This window comes from Tamandua tetradactyla, chromosome 18 (genome assembly GCF_023851605.1).
Source record: "Tamandua tetradactyla isolate mTamTet1 chromosome 18, mTamTet1.pri, whole genome shotgun sequence".
Taxonomy (NCBI): Eukaryota; Metazoa; Chordata; class Mammalia; order Pilosa; family Myrmecophagidae; genus Tamandua; species Tamandua tetradactyla.
Genome location: NC_135344.1, coordinates 35,448,066 through 35,465,712, shown reverse-complemented (window position 1 = coordinate 35,465,712; position 17,647 = coordinate 35,448,066). Strand labels below are relative to the sequence as shown.

At 43.0% G+C, this 17,647-nt stretch overlaps 1 non-coding gene across 1 annotated transcript; it reads right to left on the bottom strand.

Annotated features, from left to right (window-relative positions):
- Positions 1-391: 391 nt before the first annotated feature.
- Positions 392-555, bottom strand: LOC143662884 (U1 spliceosomal RNA). The gene has a single exon (XR_013165652.1). It is a non-coding gene; the product is annotated as a U1 spliceosomal RNA (small nuclear RNA).
- Positions 556-17,647: the final 17,092 nt, after the last annotated feature.

The window sequence follows — 17,647 nt, the reverse complement described above, 5'->3', positions numbered from 1 at the left end:
GCCCACCCATCATATGCACCACCAAGAAGCCAGTCTTGGACCTGGGAGGTGGTGACATCAGGGTTCAATTCTCAAAGTCTTTGATATGTTGCTCAGGGTCAGTTCCACACATGTGCAATTCAGGGATGCTCTCAAGATTTCATACACAGATTTTAAAGATCCCTTACTCAAGCTTCCTCTTCTCTGTGATTTCCCATACTTTCTAGTTCCAAGGGCTTCTTTGTCCAGTCCTCTGGCTCAGAAACATAGGTTTTAGCTGTACTTACTTCCCATAAGTAGGTCCACCCCGGGGCAAAATGGAAGGAGAAAAGAAAAAAAAAGGGGGATTCCCCCCTTACACTCACGTTTCAGCTCCCAAGGCTCCCCCCCCCCCTTTTTTTTTTTTTTTATTCAGGGGAGAGCACGAACGCAGTCCCCCAGTACCACAAACTATGCAGTCGAGTCTCCCACATTTGGGGAAATCACAGGGGTCAGCACATCCGGAGTGCAATGGACAAGCCTCTCCCCAGGAAAACCACCTTCGCGATCATGGTATCTCCCCTGCCAGGTAAGTATCCAAGGCTCCCTTTTCCCAGTCCCTCTGGTCAGAGAGGAAGATTTTCTCTGTCTTACTGCCTGTGGGACTATTCCTGTTGCTATTCGGCCACCACCTAAAACTTGACTCAGGGCAGAGCTAGAAGATTGAAGAGAGAAAGAAGAATGAGAATTTCACTTCGCACTTTCTATCCTGAACGAGTCTCCTTCCCAGGTCACTAGCCAGAAAAGGGGATGTTTTTTGGAGTGTTTTCTATCTATTCCATTCTGGGATTAGAGCTTCCCTGGAATCTAGGACAGGATGCCATGGAAGGAAAAAAAAACAGGGTACGAGAGTGGTTCTCAGCATGGTAAGGAGTGTCCTCCTACTTTTGATCCCCCTAATCCCTCTATTAGTACTTGCTTTTCAGAGTCCTCAAATAGTTGCTTTATGTATTCTGTTCAAGGTTTTAATAGAAAATAATGGGAGAAGTACGGTGATATGTGCCTATCCCATTTTAGTTGTATCTGGAAGTACCCAATTTGATTCTTTGTAAAGGAGAAATAAAGGCTTTTTGGAAAGCTCAAGAGAGCGTGCTAGATCTCTTTACCCATGACTATATCCCATTGCCACCCCTGGCTGAAAGGTGGCTAGGGAGAAGAGGGTAGGAGCTAGGGATGGGTTGGTCAATATATAGGTTAACTGCAGCCTCCTACTGATGGGAAGTACGAGGTCATCTGAAAAAGGAATTGTGCTAATAGATTCCAATTACCCAGGCAAATATATTGTAATGGGTGCTCCCAGGAAAGGCAGTGAGGACACCCTGCTGGTAGGGAAGCTGTTTAGTTGGGTTCCAATTCCAGCTCATCCTGACCATTTTCCACGGTGTCAGCTCCACTCAGTGATGCCTGGGCACAACAGCACTAAAAATTCTCATTCAAGTCGATTATCTATCAGCTGGGTCCCTTTCTCAAAAAATAAGTGTCCAGGCTAAGTCACTGATTTGTGTTTGTTAGAGCTGATGGTGAAGTTTCAGGTCCTTGAATCTCAAATGGCGGGCTTGGTTATAGAATGGTGGGAAAGGAGAAAGTGGGAAAGTGTCATTAATTGGAAATCATTCAGATTATTAACCTACAACTTCTCATTTTAGCCCTTAGTGTGATAATGCTTTACAAGTGTTTGTGTCCCAATAATGTGAGTACACTGAATGAAGCTGAATATGAGAATGATAGAGGGAGGAGGGCTGGGGCACAAATGAAACCAGAAGGAAAGATAGACAATAAAGACTGAGATGGTATAATCTAGGAATGCCTGGAGTATACAATGACAGGGACTAAATGTACAAATTAAAAAATTATTTTGCATGAGGAAGAACAAAGGAATGTCAATATTTGCAGGGAGTTGAAAATACATGGTAATTCATATTTTAAAACTTTAACTTATGTGTGCGACTAAAGAAAAAATGTGTATTTGGTATAAAATTTATTTTTTGACTAGTGCATTTCTTAATATAATGTATATGGACAGTTTAATTGAACACCATAAGTACATGGAATCTTGAATAGGGCATAAAACTTTGTTGGTTTGTCCAGAGTGATGCCCCGATAAATCCCAGAGTGGTTTGAACAGTGAATAAAAAAATATTCGCAAGGCCCCCTTGGGGGAATGGCGCGAAAGAGGGAAAATTCAACTTCCCCATGTGGAGAATTCCTGATATTCTTGCAAGCAGTGGGGACGACCAAATCAATAGGCCGAGCCCTCAATCTTAGGGTTTGTTCTTATCCCTGAAAGGACAGACTAAGCCTACTTAAAATTAGGTCTAAGAGTCATCCCCAGAGAACCTCTTTTGTTGGTCAGATGTGGCCTGTCTCTCTCAGCCAACACGACAAGCAAACTCACCACCCTCCCCCTCTCTAAATGGGACATGACTCCCAGGGGTATAAACCTCCCTGGCAACATGGGACAGAAAACCTAGAATGAGCTCAGACTCAGCATCAAGGGATTGAGAAAACCTTCTCAACTGAAAGGGGGAAGAGAGAAACGAGACAAAATAAAATGTCAGTGGCTGAGAGACATCAGAGTCGAGAGGATATTCTGGATAGATTATTCTTATGCATTATGTAGATATTCCCTTTTTAGTTAAGGTGTATTAGGCTAGAGGGAAGTGCCTGAAACTGTAGAGTTGTGTTCCAGTAGCCATGTTTCTTGATGATTGTATAATGATATAGCTTTTGCAATGTGACTGTGTGATTGTGAAAACCTTGTGTCTGATGCTCCTTTTATCTATGGTATGGATTCAATGAATAAAACATAGGGATTTAAAATAAATAAATAATAGGTGGAACAAATGTTAAAATTTTAAAAATGCATATATATTGGGTAGATGGAAATACTAGTGATCAAGGAGAGGGAGGGGTAAGGGGTATAGTATGTATGAGTTTTTTCTTTTTTATTTTTATTTCTTTTTCTAGAGTGATAAACAAATGTTCTAAAAAATGATCATGGTGATGCATATACGACTATGTGATGATATTGTGAGCCATTGATTGTACACCATGTATGGAAGTTTTATGTTAAGGATGTATGTGCTTGTACATTGTTTTATCAATAAAAATTTTTTTTAATGATTAAAAAAAAAAAAAAGAAAGAACTCCTCCACAGAAAATCTTCTATTTTAGCCCTGCTTCAACCCATGGTCTCTTTCCCAGTCCCATCGCCCACCCCAAGAAAAACCCTAAACTCCGATAATCAATTAATCAATGTTTAGTGTCAGTCCAGCACTCTGATTAGGCAGTTGGGGCCCTTTTGTAAATGATTCAACTTGAAGTAGCACAGGTAAAAGAAAAAATGATTGGAAGTTGTATTATGTGGGAATTGCACTAACTGTATTGACATCTATGTAAGCAGCAGCCGTCACTTGCCCTAATCATTTCATTTAGAAACAGGTCTGTGGTCCCAGACTAAGAGCCAGACAGCTCCCCAAGCCTGGATATCAATGGTCGTTGCAAAGATAAGAGCACAGCAGAAATCGCTTCCCGGCCGGTCGTCCTACTTTTGCCCTTCTTCACCTGTTACAGCCTCCCCTACATAAGTGAGGGAGATCCTAAATGCCAATCTGATTATATCACCCAAGGTGTACACACCACTGCTCTCAGGATAAAGAGCATGTGGACAAGTATCAGCTTGAGCTGGCCACACTCCAGCTATCAGCTTCCAATCCAGAGGGTAGTTGTCAGCTTCTCTAGTGAGTAGCCAGCCAGCTCTAAGAAGGACACACCATCACCACTCCTTCTGCTCATAGCTCCTGGCCCCCATAGGACAAGACTTGAGGAACAAGATCCAGATTGACTGTGTCCTGGGGATGGCTCTAATAATTTCACCTACGCCAGCCCCAGGACCACAGACTTGTGCCCACTGGGGAATTTCAGCCTTGTCCAGAGTTGAATGTGAAGCACGGTGGTGACATGAGATTCCTAGCATCCACACCTGACATGTAGCTGGATGGCCTTTGATACCACACTGCAGCTATAAGGTGGAAGCCTGTGAACTCCATCACTGCCAGCCTCTCCCAACCTCTCCCAGTATGAAGCAGAGGACATCCTCTCTGGGATCTCCAGACCCACACCCTGAGCCACCGCACTCAGGATCACAGTTGCCTCTGACCACAGCCTGCTTCACTTGGAGAAAAAGGTCCTCTGTGCCTCCCTTAGTATAAATCCAGCCCACCCCATCATTTCTTCACTCAATACTTCCTAAATATCCAGTTGAATCCCAGCTCTGCTATTGACAAGCTCTGTGGCTTCAAGTTAGTCACTGGCTTCTTTGTGCCTCAGTTTCCTCATCTCTAAATTTGGGTTAATAACAGTGCCTACCTCATGAGGTTCATGAGGATTAAATAAGACCCCATTAGAGAAGTACAGAGAGCATAGTTCCAGGCGCAAAAGGTCTGCTCCAGGCTCTCCACCAGGAGTGAGGGTGTGAAGCACTAGACATAAAGTCCTTAACCAGAGCAACTAAACAAGCCTCCCAATGATCAGAATGTTCTCTCTGCTTTAATCAGGACCCTGGTCTCCAGGAGCAACCTATTAAATATGCATGCCTAGGCATCTAGAACCCATAATCATGATTCCTTTTCCAGATGACCTAGTGTTTCCCATCAATAGAAGAAGTAGCAGCCAGCCAATTTGAGTAGTCTAGAATATTGCCTCCAAATAAAATAGACAATCAGAATAAAGCAAAACCAAGAACTCTGCTTGGGTGCCTGGAATTCCATCATTAGAAATGAACTTTCTGGACTTTTCAGTGAAGCATGACTCAGAAGATGCTTCTTTTCTTCTGCCTTCTTTCACCTATCCTCTGCCTGAGATGGGGGGTGGTTGGTAGCAATTGGAGTTTTGGAAAGGAACCCCAAACTACCTTGATTGTACAATATAATTCAGGTAACAGCTGTGGAGAGAGAATGACAGGCACCCTAGCTAGCACTTAAGAAGCCCTGAAGCTCCAACACTTGGAAACAGCTGTAGACAGACTCAGGACCAAAGCTGGCTCACTCAGCCATGTAGCTTTTGACTCACTCAATTTTTTTGTAAATTATTAAATTCATTACTAATATTTTAAAGTAGGTGAATGTCACATTAAAAATCTAGATTTATGGCTTTTTCTGAGAGGAATATAAAAGAGCCAGCATCCCTACCTGGCATCTATATGCTAGAACTGAGGAGTGCTGTTCCTTTGGCCAAACCACATTCTCCAGTCTTTCCCTGGTATGTCCAGGCCCCCTTCAATGATTTTTAGAATTTTCTGGACCCTACAGATGCCAACTCAGGGCCTTCTCTCCACCCCTAATCTTCTAAGGAAGATGAGTTTAAAGGGGATAAACTTGCCAAGAGGGGATTTATTTGCCTGGAAACAAAGATAAAACTGGGTGAAGCTGGGAAACTCATATTTCTTTACATGAGAAAAAGGTAGACAGTCCCTCAGGAAGAGCCGAGGAGAATGGAAGGCAGCAAATGACGCAGAAAGGAAGATAAGTAAGGCAGCAGCCATGGGTAAAACTTGAGGAACGTCACATGTTGTTTACCAAAGAGAATTTGGTGAAGTTTTGTTCTCTGATATATGATGAAACCATTCTCCATTTTAATTTAAGAGAAAGAAACAAAGGCTTCAGTAAAAACCTACATTGCTGTTCAGTGCTTTTGGTGTGGTGATGGTGGTGTGTGTGTGTGTGTGCGCGCGCGCGTGTGTGTGCATGATTCCATGCTCTGAGACTTAAAGAAAACCCACCTACATTCAGATTTTACTTCTCTCCCTTTACTCACATTACACCCATCCCCAACCACCACAATCAACCACTGCCTAGCAGTGGAGCCCAATAAACACTTGGCACCAGAACCACTCAGGCAAAGAGACAGAAATACCAGCACTAGCTGCCCAGTATAGCCCCTCCTGTAACACCCTTTCTCATCAGGATGACGGTGGAGCCCACACACCCAACGTCTGTCTGGGACCTCCCCGGATCAGTTAGAGAACTGGAGAGGAAGTGGAGTCTCCCGAATCTGGGCAGCCTTCTCCATTCTCTCCACCACTTCTGTCCCCATATCTCTGCTCCTTCATCCTTAAAGAAAAGTGGGGCCACTCCTGGGGGACTTGCATTCCATCCCCAGTGAATCCCAAAAATAAACAGATAAAATACAGAGCTTTCTAACCTTAGAGGGAGAGGAGGAGGAGAAGGAAGAAGATTTTTAGTAGTGGATATTCAGGGTCAGTTCCTTTGAAACTGGCTGTCAGCCTTCTGGGCCCAAAAGAGACTTCTGCTTGGCCATAACCTTGTATCCCTTATATGGCACTGAGTAGAAAGGTTGAGGTGTAGGCTCATGAGAGGTAGGAGCCCAGCAACCCTCTATTCTATCCCTAGCCTGAAGCCAGGGAGTAAATTTGCCTCAGATACTCCAGTGGCAGCAAATATTGGAATGCATCTCTCCAATAATTCCAGTTGTTGGGGTATGTGTTTATTATAACCTTGCTTTTTGTTAAAGTTGATTGATAAGAGGAGAGCAAAATATGTGCATGTGTGAGTGCGTGTACACACACACACACACACCACCCCCACTGATGCTGATTAAAGGTTTATGAGAAGCAGGAAAATCTGATAGGATTTGGGCAGAATCCGACTAGTTTTAAGTTTTCCATCCCTAAGCTGTTAAGTCCTCACAAGCCATTAGTTTAGTCCTTGATGTAGAAGGGAGACTAAGTTGGGGAATATAAATGGCAAAGGCCCAGAGTTTTTTTTTTTTTTTTTTTTTTTTATTAATTAAAAAAAGAATTAACAAAACAATTAGAAATCATTCCAATCTACATGTACAATCAGTAATTCTTAATAACATCACATAGTTGCATATTCATCATTTCTTAGTACATTTGCATCGATTTAGAAAAAGAAATAAAAGGACAACAGAATAAGAATTAAAACAATAATAGAAAGAAAAAAAAAACAAAAAAAAACAAAAACAAAAAACCTATACCTCACATGCAGCTTCATTCAGTGTTTTAACATAATTGCATTACAATTGGGTAGTATTGTGCTGTCCATTTCTGAGTTTTTATATCCAGTCCCGTTGTACAGTCTGTATCCCTTCATCTCCAATTATCCCTTTTTTTTTTTTTTTTTTTAATTAACGGAAAAAAAGAAATTAACCCAACATTTAGAGATCATACCATTCTACACATGCAATCATTAATTCTTAACATCATCACATAGATGCATGATCATCATTTCTTAGTACATTTGCATTGGTTTAGAAGAACTAGCAACATAACCGAAAAAGATATAGAATGTTAATATAGAGAAAAAAATAAAAGTAATAATAGTAAAATCAAAACAAAACAAAACAAAACAAAACAGAAACCTATAGCTCAGATGCAGCTTCATTCAGTGTTTTAACATGATTACTTTACAATTAGGTATTATTGTGCTGTCCATTTTTGAGTTTTTGTATCTAGTCCTGTTGCACAGTCTGTATCCCTTCAGCTTCAATTACCCATTGTCTTACCCTGTTTCTAACTCCTGCTGAACTCTGTTACCAATGACATATTTCAAGTTTATTCTCGAATGTCCGTTCACATCAGTGGGACCATACAGTATTTGTCCTTTAGTTTTTGGCTGGATTCACTCAGCATAATATTCTCTAGGTCCATCCATGTTATTACATGGTTCATAAGTTTAGTCTGTCTTAAAGCTGCATAATATTCCATCGTAGGTATACGCCACAGTTTGTTTAGCCACTCGTCTGTTGATGGGCATTTTGGCTGTTTCCATCTCTTTGAAGTTGTAGATAATGCTGCTATAAACACTGGTGTGCAAATGTCCGTCTGTGTCTTTGCCCTTAAGTCCTTTGAGTAGATACCTACCAGTGGTATTGCTGGGTCGTAATCCATTCTGCCATTCTATGTCTTTTGATTGGGAAATTCAGTCCATTAACTTTTAGTGTTATTACTGTTTGGATAATATTTTCCTCTACCGTTTTGGCTTTTGTATTATATATATCATATCTGATTTTCCTTCTTTCTACACTTTACTCCATACCTCTCTCTTCTGTCTTTTCGTATCTGACTCTAGTGCTCCCTTTAGTATTTCTTGCAGAGCTGGTCTCTTGGTCACAAATTCTCTCAGTGACTTTTTGTCTATAAATGTTTTAATTTCTCCTTCATTTTTGAAGGACAATTTTGCTGGATATAGGAGTCTTGGTTGGCAGTTTTTCTCTTTTAGTGATTTAAATATATCATCCCACTGTCTTCTAGCTTCCATGGTTTCTGCTGAGAAATCTACACATAGTCTTATTGGGTTTCCCTTGTATGTGACAGATTGTTTTTCTCTTGCTGCTTTCAAGATCCTCTCTTTCTCTTTGACCTCTGACATTCTAACTAGTAAATGTCTTGGAGAACGCCTATTTGGGTCTATTCTCTTTGGGGTGCGCTGCACTTCTTGGATCTGTATATTTAGGTCTTTCATAAGAGTTGGGAAATTTTCAGTGATAATTTCTTCCATTAGTTTTTCTCCTCCTTTTCCCTTCTCTTCTCCTTCTGGGACACCCACAACACGTATATTTGTGCGCTTCATATTGTCATTCAGTTCCCTGATTCCCTGCTCAAGTTTTTCCATTCTTTTCCCTATATTTCTGTTTCTTTTTGGAATTCAGTTGTTCCATCCTCCAGTTCACTAATTGTAGCTTCTGTCTCTTTAGATCTACCATTGTAGGTATCCATTGTTTTTTCCATTTTTTCTTCTTTGTCCTTCACTCCCACAAGTTCTGTGATTTGTTTTTTCAGATTTTCTATTTCTTCTTTTTGTTCAGCCCATATCTTCTTCATGTCCTCCCTCAATTTATTGATTTGGTTTTTGAAGAGTTTTTCCATTTCTGTTCGTATATTCAGCATTAGTTGTCTCAGCTCCTGTATCTCATTTGAACTATTGGTTTGTTCCTTTGATTGGGCCATATCTTCAATTTTCCGAGCGTCATCCATTATTTTCTGCTGGTGTCTGGGCATTTGATCAGATCTCCCTGGGTGTGGGACCCAGCTGGTTGAAAGATTTTTCTGTGGAATCTCTGGGCTCTGTTTTTCTTTTCCTGCCCAGTAGGTGGTGCTCGTGGCGGTCGTTTGTCTGCGGGGCAGTCGGCCCGGGAAACCGCGTGTGGAGGCGGGGGTCGCTGGCCGTGGCTTGGGGGAGTGCCGGTCCAAATTGCCCAGCTGGCCCGAGACGCCAAGCGTGACGGGAGGGCCCCGCTATCCAATGTTCCCAGTCAGACCGGGGAGCCACGTGCGTGGAGGGGACCCCAGACGCCAGCCACCCCAGCCGGGAAAACGTGCACCCCTCGGGTATCTCACAGCAGTGGATTCTCCCTACCCGTTCAGCCGTTCCAGAATGGGGTACGCTGTCTTTTTTGGTCTCTGTTGTGACTCCGGGAGCTGTTTTGTATTGTTTCTGTTTCTTTAGTTGCTTTTCTGGAGGAGGAACTAAGACCCGCGCGTCTTACTAAGCCGCCATCTTCTCCGGAAGTCGGCCCAGAGTTTTTTAGATGATTATCATATTTGTATAAGATTTACTCTGCCCCCCCCCCATGCACATGGACACACTGGTTTTCAGAAGCCCCATCATGCAAATATTAGCAGCAACTTCAGCTTGTGGGTGGCAGTTGTGAGCAGGAGGGGTCTCCTTCCCAGTGCTGAGGTCCCCAGGAGCAGATGAACTGGAGGCTCAGAGGAGCTCCAGCAGAGCTCCCGGAACAGCCCTGCCCTTGGGAAACCGAGCAGACCCATCCCTCCAAAGAAACAACTCCCAGCTTATCTCAAGCTTTATCCCTAGTGATTCATTCCTTTGTGTCTGGAAGCCTTTGGTCTTTCCAAGCCCCCAGAAAGGCAAGCCCCCATGCAGGATGTGTGTCTGAAAACCATGGGGTGGCCCGAAAGCCAACAAGCCAACGTGTTAATAGTAGCTCCCATTTACTTAACACTTTGAGTGGGCTGACCACCGAGCCTTCTCCATTCTCTTCTATCATTAGAAAAAAAAAAATTTGCCCCCACCCAGTCCATCCAACTACAGCCGCATCTTGTGCACTCTCTTTCCCCGTAAACTTGTGGATATGCTGACTTGTCATGTCACTCTCCACCTCCTCACCTCATACTCTCCAAAATCCACTCCATTAGGGCATTCACTGCACACATCATCCAAACTCACTTATCACGGTCACTCCAGACTTCCGTGCTACAATACACAGAGGTGATTTTTCTGTCTCTCCTTCTTCATTCCACTTCTGACACTTGATATAGCTGAGTGTGTGCTCCCTGCTGGACACCTGCAGTCTCTGTCCTTCCAGGCATCCCACCCTCCAGGATTTGCCCGTCTGGCTCACCCCCCAATCTTCTTCCCTCCATCTCGCTATTAATATAAGTACCCCAGGCTCAGACTGGGTCTCATTCTTTCCTCTACCTATATGTTCTCTTGAAGTAAAACTACATTCCCATGCTTAAGCATCAGTTTACTGAAAACCCTGGTTTCTATCTCCCACCCTAACCTGTGCCCTGAGCTCCAGTACCAAGAGCCCCACTGCTTCCTCATTCCCCACTTGGACTATTACAGGCTTAAGTGGCTTGCCCAGGCCCCCCAACTGGTAATGATGGAAGAGGACATGGAGCCAGAGAGGTCTAATTCAAGAGCCTGGAGTCTTAACCACACCTGGGCCAGAATCCAAGCAGCTGGCCGTGTACTCTCTGAAGGAAGAGGCAGGTCCATTCCAAATGTCAACCCGGTGGCCAGGGACGCAGTCCCCCCACTGCTCCTAACCCTGCAGGAAACAGCTCATCGCGGGGCCTCCTCTCCCTGGTCCAACTCTGTGACCTTTCCCAGGATTTTCAAACCAGGTAGGTGTGCCAGGAAAGACACAGCGTCCCCACCCGAACCTGGCCTGCCCCCTCTGAATGTGAAATCTCCTCCAAAAGTGACCTGGAAAAGAGTGGGGACAGGTGTGCAGGGGATGCTCATTTTCCAACTAAAACAAAATGAACACATTAAGGAGGAGGGAAGGAAATATACCTTTTTAGAAGTTTTTTTTTATAAAAGGCTGCAAACAGGATGTGGGCAGCTCTGTGTGCTGCCCACAGATTACAGAGGTGAGTATGAGGGCCCCTGTCACAGCCCACAGTGAAGTGGAAGAGGACACCAGCCATGCTGCACCCAATACCACAGCTCCACACAGCACAGTCCTGTTCTCCGGAAGCAGGTTTGAAAACCTGCCTCTGCCAGCCTTCATTTTAAACTAGATGGGTGGCACAGAAAATTCAACCAAACTGTCAATGCACTTTGCAAAAGGGTTAATAAAAGCAAAAAACATTGCTGTGTCTCTGACGTCTTTAGTTCAGCAGAATAAATATGGAAGTTAAAATTAAATATGTCCCTAACACTTCTTAGAGGAAGAAAAGAGAAAGTCTTTCAGAAGTTCCTAGAGAAATAATGGCAATTTCCAAAACAAACGTTGATTTGAAATTGTAAGAAGCTTAAAATCATCTTGAAAATCAATGGAGGTGGTCAGGAAACACTCATGAACTTAATCAGGCTTAGCAAGGCAGGGATAGAAATGCAAATCTGGAGCTGTCCCTGGGTGGCTTGGCCAGCAGAGTAAAACCTAGAGGCTGAATCCATTTTTTTTTTCTCAGAATAAAACTGCAGCTTCTCTAGGTTGAAGGTAAAGGTATAAAGTCAAAGGCCCTGGAAGTTTTTCGCAAATGACAAGTCAGTCCCTTGCTAAATGATCCAGAGGCAATTACAGTTTTCTGTTTCTATCTCTACCCCCTCCAAGTCTGATTATTTTAACAAGTATTTCTTTAGTAATTCCAGCCAGCCACGGCTTCCCATGGGTAAGCATAACTTATTAAACCTTCAGACAGCACATTGCAGTCACCCTATTCATGACAAGTTTCCCAAAGCAACTGCCAGGTGAGACAGCAAAACATGATGTTCATTATCACGTTGAATGCCATCCTGCATGGGTTATGCTGTGTTAGAAGCAGGATTCTGGAGTCGGCCCTCCTGGGTTTGTGTCCTAGCTCCACTACTCACTAGCTGAGTTACCTTGAGCAGTTAACTTCTCTGAGCCTCAGTTTCCTCATCAGTAAAATGGTGATAATGGTACCTTGATAAAGTTACTGGGAGGATAAAATGAGATACAGCAGGAAAACACTTAGCTTAGTGCCTGGGTCACCCCACACACTCAATGGTCAGAGCTGAGAAGGTGACCGTAGGTGTCTCACCTGTCGTAGTTGTTTTTTAATCTGTGGTGTTCATGTCTTATGAACATGAAGTACTTGCCGACATTTATGAGCTGTCCATTCTCAGGTCCTTGCCCTCACCCTCTTATTCTGCCCGTGTCTTCACTTCTTCTGAATTCCTGCTTAAGGAGAAAAGTTAAGTTCTCTTTCAAGGAATCCAGAACTAGACCAAAGGCCAGCAAACTACAACTCATGGGCCAAACAAATCCCTCCTGGCACTGGCTTTTGTAAATAAAGTTTTATTGGAACATAACCCCACCCATTCATTTATGTACTATCTGTGGCTACTTTCCTGCTGCAGCAGCAGAATCAAATAGTTTCAGAGATTGGATGCCCCACAGTACCTAAAATGTTTACTATCTAGATCTTTATAGAAAAAGGTTTGCAGCCCTGCTGTAGACCCCCCTTCTGAGCCATGGCTTCAAATTTCTTGGGGAAGCCCCCGTCCTATTGCCTTCTGATGTAGAAGTTGTTCTGAAAAAGAGTTACTTAGCTTCTTCTATTGAAGGATGTGGTGCAGTGACAATAAGGACAGGTTTATTTGTTCTTCTACTACCTGCCCCCATTTCTCCCATAGGTTTGTTTGTCCTAAGTTAGACCTAATTTTAAATTGTGACCAGAGACTGTGACCTCTTTGCTAAATTTCTCAAAGAGCTCGTTTAGACTGATTTCATCAGAATCCCGGGGGATGCTGGTTATAAATGCAGATTTCTGGGTCCGGTCCCAGACCTTCAAAATCAGAATCCCTGGAATGGCGCCCAGGAAACTCCACTAAAATAATAATCACACAGACACCCCAGATGGATCTTAAATAATTAAAGTTTGACAGCATTCATCCTTTAGTTCAGAGATCATGTCTATTCAAGTGCAAATCTTCTTGCACAATGCCTGGCACACAGAAGTATTTGAAAAGCACTTGCTTATTAAACTTTTGAAGAAGCTGTTACTGAATATATGTTCTTGCAAGGTTATGTGCAAACCAGAGCTGGTAAATGGGCCCTCTTTGCCGCTTGACTTACATTATTGTATTAGAGGTGCTTTATCTTTGTTAAAATTGATTTTTCATGGGCCGTGGCTCTTAGCCCTTCAGTTTTAAGGTTCTTTGTCTGCAAGACCTCATTTCATTGATTATCTATAATCACACAAATTCAGTAGGAAAAGTCTATTATTTTAAATGCCCTTGTGTAAGATGAGCAAATCCTCTCTAATTTGTCACCTGAGTTAGGGAGGACTCTTTGTAAATGGGGTTCCCTGAAAGCACAAGTCCCTTTAGGCAGCTGCCCTTGATACAGATCTGAAACAATTCCCTTCGGCAACATTCAAGTTCTTGACCAGCCCCAGCCCCACTGTCGCTCTAGGACCAGGAGTAAGACCCCGAATGTGGATACCCAGAGAAGGCAAGTGACTTGGCCAAGGTAACCTGAGGAATTTCAAAGTCAACAAGAATAGAAGCCCAGGTACTCCCAGCCTCAGTCCCCTTGGTCACCCACATCTAGCCTTGCTGGACAGGCTGTCTTCTCCAGACAACCTCCTTAGTTTACTTGTACTATCAGACCACATAGTAAAAATTCCAATTTTTAATCTGGAATATGTAGTCTCAGTAACCATGGTTCCAAGCAAAATTAGAGAAGAAAATGTGAAATTCCTCACATTCACCAGCATTAAGCACACACACACGCACACACACACACTGGCATCCACATACAACCTAACCTAAGGCCCATCTCCAAGCAAAGCCATGCATGTGTGCTCTAGATGGTAAGTGGTCCCTTCCACCTACCAGACACTTCAACGCATAAACTATCCTCTCTCTGTTATATCTTCAGCTTCTCTCCCAACTGCTTCTTTCCTTATAAACATGCCAAGTTTCTCCTGTACATTTAGAATTTTTAAACCTTTCCCATCTTCCCTCACCATTCTCAATCAAGCTCCTCAAACACTTGTCTATTTCTCTTACTTTCTCCCTCCATCCAATCATCTAGCTCCTCTAATTCCTCCAATTTTCACACCCCAAGATTGTTGTGGCCAATGTCACTAATTCTTCATGAGTAAGTCATGTGGCCTACAGCTCGGGACACCTTGCTGTGCTTGACACCATTGTCTACACTCGCCTCTCTCAGTGTCTTCCTTTCTGACCACTCCTCGCTCCCTTCCAGCTATCTTGAGGGACTCTACATCCTGCTTTTCTCTGGAAATGTCACTGTTCCTGGGATACTTTCTCCAGCCCTCCTCTCAAACTGCATAGTCGAATCTGATAACAGCTGAGGATCGTGTGGTGGTTTGAAACTGTATGGACCCCATAAATTCATGTTTTTAAAGCTAATCTATTCCTATGGGTGTAAACCTGCTGTACGTAGCACCTTCTGATGAAGTCACTTCAGTTAAAGCATGCCCAAGGTAGGTCTTAATCCTTTTACTGAAGTCCTTTATAAGAGAATGAAATTCTGGCAAAAAGAGAAAGCCACAGATGCAAGAGGCCAAAAGCGAGGAAATAATGACTGCCAAGTGGTGTATTCATTTCCTAGGGCTGTGATAAGTGAGTACCAGGACCTCATTTTCACTTGATTACATCTGCAATGACCCTAACTCCAAATAAAGTCACATTCACAGTGTTCTAGTTGTCTAGCTGCAGAATGCAATACACCAGAAACAGAATGGCTTTTAAAAAAGGGAAATTTAATCAGTTGCTAGTTTGCAGTTCCAAGGCTGAGAAAATGTCCCAGTTACAACAAGTCTCCAATCTAAGGCATCCAGGGAAAGATATTTTGGTTCAAGAAGGCCGATGATGTTCAGTTTCTCTCTAGTGAGAAGGCACATGGTGACCACAGTCACAGTTTCTCTCTCATTTGGAAAGGCACGTGGTGAACACGGTCAGGGTTCCTCTTTCATTTGGAAGGGCACATGGTGAACATGGTGTCATTTGCTAGCTTCTTCTCCTGGCTTCCTGTTTCATGAAGCTTCCCAGGGGGCACTTTCCTTCTTCATCTCCAAAGGTCACTGGCTGGTGGACTCTGTTTCTTGTGGCTATGTCGTTCTGCTCAGCTCTCTCTGAATCTCTTTCATTCTCTAAAATGCTTCCTCTTTTATAGGACTCCAGAAACTTATCAAGACCCACCCAAATGGGTGGAGACATGTCATCACCTGATCCAGCTTAACAACCACTCTTGATTAAATCACATCTCCAGGGAGATAATCTGAGTATAGTTTCAAACATACAGTATTGAATAGGGATTATTCTGCCTTTATGAAATGGGATTTAGATTAAAACATGGCTTTTCCAGGGGGCATACATCTTTTCAAACCAGCATACACAGGTACTAGGGTTAGCACTTAGATATATCTTCTAGGGGCACACACAGTGGCTAACACAGTGCCTACCATTCAGTATGACTGTGTTGACAGTGCCATTACCTTTACGGTTATCTCATTCATTGCCTCCCCTAGGAAGTCTTTTCTAACAGTCCTGACATCCCCAGGACATTTTAGGAGAGCTTTTTCCCATGTGCCCATTATATAGTGTAAATATCTTATTACAGTAAAAAATATTTTATTATATTATATTAATTATTTTATTTGATATATTGTATTAATTGCTTCCACATCTTTTCTTCCAACTGTCTATAAGCTGTTTGAAATCCTGGACCATATTTTTTGTTGTTGATTCTGGCACATAATAGATATTAAATAACTATTTACTGAATAAATGAATGAATAAAACCAAGAACTAATGTCTGTAAGAAACAGTATCTCATGTAAGAACAAACCAATATCCATTCACTGATTCCATAATTATCCATCGAGTACCAATCACATTCCAGGCATCCTGTTAGGAGCTAGGGCTTCAAAAGAGAATTTGATAAGCACAGTCCTATCCCTAGGGGTTTAATGGTCTCCCAGAAGAGATGAACGATTAAAAGCAATTGTAATAAAGCATAAAGTGTGTTCAGGGAACTGAAAAAAGTTCTATCTAGTTGGAGGATTTAGTGTGAGGCAGAGAAGATAAGAGAAGAGACTAGAAGGAAATCTGAAACCAGCAAGCAAAACCCTTTTAAGCCTTTATCACAAAGGTAAATTTGGACTTTATCACAAAGGAAATGGAGGACCACTGAGCATGGTTAAATAGCAAGTAGAAAAATATCCAAATCCTGTTGGCTTAAGCAAAAAAGAGAATTATTGGATCCCGCAATTGAAGACTATGGGTGTCAGCCTGGCTTTGGGTAGTAGAATCCTGGGCTCAGACCAAGCCATCTGGACCTGGCCTCTCCATCTCTCAGCTTGGCTCTGCTCTCCCCAGAAGCTGATTTCTTGGAATCCACATGTAGACTGCAGTTACCCCAGCCTCACATTCTCCCAGATTCAAGGCCAGCAAATCCTTTTTTCAGGTCATTCAAGCTTAAATCCTGGGCGTGACTTGGCTCAGCTTGAACTACTCAACCCGGGACAATCACCATGGCCAGGGGAATGGAATGAGATAACTGGTTTAGGATGAGGTCACGTGCTGCATCCTACCCACCTCAAAGTCATAGGCTGAGATTAGGGATTGAAGGGATTCCCAGAGGAAAATGAGAGATTTGTTACATTCGTTACCAGGAGAACAATTAATGGGTAGAAGAAAAACAAAACAAAACCCAGTAGTCTATCACAGAAAGATTTTTGGCAAGGATTGATGTTGTTATTAGATTTGTAATTAAAAACAAACCATCAAACAAACCCACACTGTGGCAATGGATGGGTGGGGAGAGATACTGCAAGCAGGAAGAACAATTAGGAAGCTACTGGAATGAACTAAATGAGAATCCATGGCAGCTGGGAGTAGGGTGGGAGCAGCCGATGTGGATAGAAGGGATAGTTAGAAGTAGAACTAAAAGAACACCAGAACTGAAATGTGGAACAGCAGGTTTACAGGAGGCAGGGGCGGTCGAGGGAAAGAGAGATGAGTTCCATTTGGGTCAGGTGGAGTTTGAGTGGCTCATCCAGAAATCAGTTGCATAAATGGATAGGAATCTTAGAAGAGTGACATGGGTGAAGGGTCAGATTTGGGGGTCTCCAGGCAACTTCTGAGTATGGGGATCTCCTGGGCAGAATATGTGCTGGACAGAGAAAGGGACTTACACAGTACCATGGTGAGGACAAGTGCTTAAGGGATGAGGAGAGGGGAAGAGGAGCAAAAATGAAGGAGAGGTCTGAGCAACTGGGAACAAGAGAAAGGGAAGTCATAGAGACCAAGGGATAAGAGGGTGGCAGGAAGGGCATGAGTTCCATAAGACCGGATGCTGTCAGGGCTCAAGCAAGATGTACTGAAAACAGGTCTAT